Here is a 5,000-nt window from a genome sequence, read left to right on the forward strand (position 1 = left end):
CTCTCGAAGACAAGTCAGGTTCTTTATCATGCTACTTGTCAATTCGGGAAAATTATTGACTGTTCTGAGACTTACTGAACTCCGTACATTAAAGGACTACGTCTCACGCACAAACATTGAAAATACACGCATATACATGAATACGCACACAATGAAAGACAGCGAAAATTCAACATTGTAAAAAGCCTCCCAAAACTGTTGTGGCAGAAGTCAACATCTCTGAGATTGTAACAAGACACTTATTGAAAGTGAAACAAAACACTTATTTACGGCCGTAAATAGACTACACCCAGCAGCACAGAAAGGGAATCTATGTAGGTAGGTTTCACGAAGAAATCAAAACATTTCTCCTGCGAAACAATACTGATGTAAGAAGGTCGAACCTTACGTTATAACAAACACTAAGCAAACCTGTAATATATGCTCTTTAATATATATTTTTTTTAATGTTTTAAAATGTTACTTAGCTCATTTATAAATTAATTCAATTCTTCGATCTTTCTGGGCAAATATATCTATCACATTTTCATAGAAATCTTCTCTTTTCATCAATTCTTGTAATAAATCTTTTTCAATTGACATTAGTGCTAACCCAGACAGTCTTCTTTCTCCTGTCGCATTTCTTTGGTATGTTTTAATTCTACTTAATGCAGAAAAGGATCGCTCTACATAAGCAGTGGTAGACGGAATTGTCAAAATCAACTTGCACAGATTGAAGAGTTCTGGCATAGCTTCAACAAGATCAGTGCTGTTAATGTAACTCATTAAATGACTTACACTTGGTTTTTTAAAAATCTTTCATTGAATACATCACATTGAGCTCACTTTGTAATCGTATTACATCAAAAAATCTGCCATAAGTTGTTCTTAAAGAATCTAAAGAGTCCACAGGAAATTGTTTGCAATACTCATCAACTTTGTTGAAATTCAAAAGTTCCATGAATTTAAACTCTTCTAAGGATGAATATCGTGCTTTTATTTGGTCAACTATTGTACTTATAATTTTGTTATAAAGCGTTCTATAATGTCGTTGGGGATCAATAGATATATTCTTGGATCTCTGAATTCCGATTCCTGCATCGACTCCATATTTTTCCCCTAACCTATCATAAAAGACTGAAAAATTATCAAGTTTGTTTTCGAGTACAGTTCTAGTTTTATCTATTTGCTGTTTACAATACACTGTCATGACTTTTACTCTGGAGTATGTTAAATAAGACGTCAGTAAAAGAAAAAATGTCACTGAATACCTCTAACAAAAATAAGAAATCAGGAGCTTTTAAAGTGTGTAAGAATCCAATTGCTGAATTTATGGTGGTCTCATCCCATGCTTCAGGATTTTCAATGATGTGTTCAAAAAGGCTGATTATGAAATTATAATTTTCCTTTGTGGTAATAATAAGACGTGAGGAGTAATTCCATCTAGTTGCTGTTGCTTTCGGAAATCTTTTTTTAACAATATTATCTAATGCATTAGTCCTTTTCGGTGATTTCGTAAAAAATGTACCGAGTCCATTTATTGTAGAAAAAAATATCTTGCATTCTTTCATAGCAGAGCATGATTGTGAAAGAACTAAATTTAGGATATGGGCACAACAATGAATAAAGATCGCACATTCATATTTCTTTCTTACTTTTGCCTGTAACCCATTTAGTTGTCCTGCCATTGTAGCGGCACCATCATATGTCTGCGCAATCAATTTGTTTCCACATTCCCACGTCTCAATGCATTTAAAAACATATTCAGATAAAGCATTTGCAGATCGATCTGCACTAACATCATTAAAACCGATAAATCGTTCTTTCGTCACACAGTCTTCTGTAACATAACGTAAAACTGTTGACAGTTGTGAAGATGCTGAGACATCAGATGTCTCATCAACAAGAATAGAAACAAACTTAGCTTGGTCAATTTCCTTCTGCATCTCATTCAACATAACTTTATGAATTGCTTCGATCAAGTCATTTTGAATTCTGTTCGACAGACCAGTGAAGATAGAAGCTGTATCTAAATGACTTTCCATTTGTTTGTCATACTTACTGATCAAATAAACGAGTTCTTTATAATTTCCCCGATTATTAGAGCCTTCAGATTCAAAATGACCCCGAAACGATAATTCCTGGAGGCCTAAAAAAATAACAACATCGATCAATCGTTGCAGAATGGATCTGTTTCGTCGAACTTTCTATTATGCTGTTGTATGCTTTGATTTTTACGTGCATCTAATTGTAAGTCTATGCGAACATTCCCGAATATTTTAAGGTCTATCAAACATTTTTTTCTAAGCCAAAAAGTAAACACAGCCAACAGAATAATTTATTAAGAGCAACACTTCCAGTTAACCATTTCTTCTTTTCATACGAATTAACCTGAAATTGTCTCGTGAATTTCTTGTTGTAGCTTCGCAAATTAGGTAAATTCGGTGTTGGTCTCCCGCGATTTATAATTAATTTTTTCCCATCGAAGTCCCTTTTAGAAAAACTAGTTCTCAAAATATCGTTTATAGCACACATTTCACTCATTTTGAAAAAGGCTGCTCTTATTTAAGGACCCACGTGGAAGCGCCGGCGTAAATTTTAAATCAATTTCAACAAAACGGAAAAATACCCTTTGTTAAATTAATTTAAGATTAATTAGCTATTTCTGAAATAAGAAATATAATGTAGATATTTTTGCTTTCAAAACTTTCTAAAAATATGATAGTGCAAACGGATGTTTTGGATAAAAAATTTCAAACTTACATGCGAAGGCTATTCCAACATTTCAGCTGGCTAAAACAAGAATTATGGGACGGCTCTTGTTCCGGTCAAAATAGCCAGAGAGGCGTCATATGCGATCTAAGCACAGCATGACACGCCAAACTGAATTTGTCGAATCGCTGAGAGAGAAGGGGGTGACCATTCCTCGTAGTATATCTTTTAAACAAAGAAAGAGGGAGAAGGGACAAACTATCAAAGACAGAGAGAAGGGACTCATGCTGTCTTCCCAACGCATGACAAGCGATAAATTTATCGAGTCACTAAGATAGAGAGAGAGAGAGAGAGAGAGGAAGGAAGGACAAACTAATACAGACAGAGAGGGAGTGTGTATCATGCGATCTTCTAAAAGCATTTATCAAAGCAGATGTACGAAGTGGAGACAATATTTCTAAAACAACTGGACGTATTTTCTTTGAAACAAGGAAGGCATGCAGCGCATACCTTGCATTGCTGAGAGTGCACGCCCCTGATACATACATACAACATACATACATACATACATACTACATACATACATACATACATACATACATACATACATACATACGTAGGATCTTCTGGATAAATTTGATGATTTTATTACGTCTAATTTTTTAAGGTACCACTTGATGTATTGGTGAACAGCCAACAATGATGGAGAGCATAAATATGAAAGTTGTAGTTGAGAAAAAGTTAGATTATACGGAGAACAGGAAGCCATTTGAATTTTGGGAAAGAGTTACTTGTATCAAAATGAATCGCGCCGGATGTAAAAATGTGGACGTCATGACTGTTGCTCAATGCTCTCTGAACCCTGTAAAGGCTGTAAGGTGTAACATGGACAGTTGCAACTGAGACTACCGAGCTGTAACTAGTAGTAAGGGACACAGCAGATATTATGACAACGCTTATACGCCGGTGTCCGTCCCAGCATCCTCGAACAGGGCCTTAGGTTCAATTCAGACGGTTGGAGAGTGTTGTCAATTCCTAAATCTTGGGACTTGCTGCTTGTTTATTTGTTTGTTTGTTTGTTGAGGGAAGCGGTCTTCGTTCCACTAATGGGAGAAGTCCCAAATGTGGTCCTTTGCTATTCGTAAGACCCGCAGAAGAGAAAGCAGGTCAACCCCCGACACCGAGAGCATCGATAGATGGATGAATGTGCATCCATGCTCAGCGGTTGCGTAGGAAGTCGGGGACAAGAAACAGGAAGAAAGAGTGAGAGAAAGTTGGAGCGAAAGAGTACAACGGGGGTCGCCAGCAGTCCCTGCTGGAGCCTCGTGGAGCTTTAGGTGTTTTCGCTCAACAAATACACACAACGCCCGGTCTGGGAATCGAAACCGCGATCCTCCGATCGCGAGTCCGCTGCCCTAACCACTGGGCCATTGCACCTCCACTGGGAGTTGCTGCTGGAAGGCCATATGTATAGCAGCAGGATTCGGTTCCGTACAATACCTCCGGAAAGAGCTAGAAGTAACTGTCGGTTAATTCTTGCGGTTTCACTGTCCTCAATTTATAGATTCCTAATTCCCTTGACTGTAATTCCATGTATTACTAGATGTGGGGCGTGGTTGAGAAAAATATCAACAGCTCTCCTTGTACTACTAAGGCCGTGCCATTGGCCAAGTTCAAAAAGGTGTTCGAAGATCTTCTTAAGAACGCAGTGAGGAAGGCATGCGCCAGTTTCAAAAGCCGTCCTGAGGCCATGAAGGAAGCCGAGGGCGGCTACTTTGAGTTAATTGCTATCTTCCAGTATTCATTTAGTTGATACTAGCAGCATAGCCCGGCGTTGCCCGGGTATGTAAGAGCCCCTAGTAGGCAACGACTAATCCCAATCTAGTCCTTTCCCTCTAGGGAACGAAGGCGCATGTGTAGGTTGCAATGTCTTCTGTGTATACGATGTTTCTAGCTGTTTCTTTGGGCGAAAACGCGATTTCCCAAAATGGCATGATTTTATCGATTTTTTCTGATGGTAAGGTATTGCATGGAAAACTAACGTCAGAATTAAGTTTCTTAGGGTAACATTAAGCTTCACCATGAGTTTGGTTAAAATCGATTGCAAGTTGCGAAAACTACAACAGAAAATGTGTTGCATATAAAAAGCTGAGATTCTCGACCCCATGTCGAATTTATCAGTATTTTTCAAAACTGGGGGAGCTTTTCAAAATTTTCGCTGCGTTAGTTTTGAATTATGACATTGGGCTATGTGTGTGTCAAGTTTCATCAGAATCGGTTGAAAGCTGTGGTCAGGGTGAGGGTACAAC

The 5,000-nt window shown here is 38.0% G+C and overlaps 1 long non-coding RNA gene across 2 annotated transcripts in view; it reads right to left on the bottom strand.

The window, feature by feature from the left end:
• Positions 1-3,897, bottom strand: part of LOC118766610 — a 24,321-nt gene extending 20,424 nt beyond the window's left edge. For both annotated transcript variants that reach the window (XR_005002550.1, XR_005002551.1), the window contains exons 1-2: positions 3,741-3,897; positions 3,363-3,364 (exon numbers count right to left, since the gene is read on the bottom strand). This is a non-coding gene — a long non-coding RNA (uncharacterized LOC118766610). The remainder of the gene's footprint in view (positions 1-3,362; positions 3,365-3,740) is intronic.
• Between the last annotated feature and the right edge of the window lie 1,103 nt (positions 3,898-5,000).

This window comes from Octopus sinensis, linkage group LG16 (genome assembly GCF_006345805.1).
Source record: "Octopus sinensis linkage group LG16, ASM634580v1, whole genome shotgun sequence".
Classification (NCBI taxonomy): domain Eukaryota; kingdom Metazoa; phylum Mollusca; class Cephalopoda; order Octopoda; family Octopodidae; genus Octopus; species Octopus sinensis.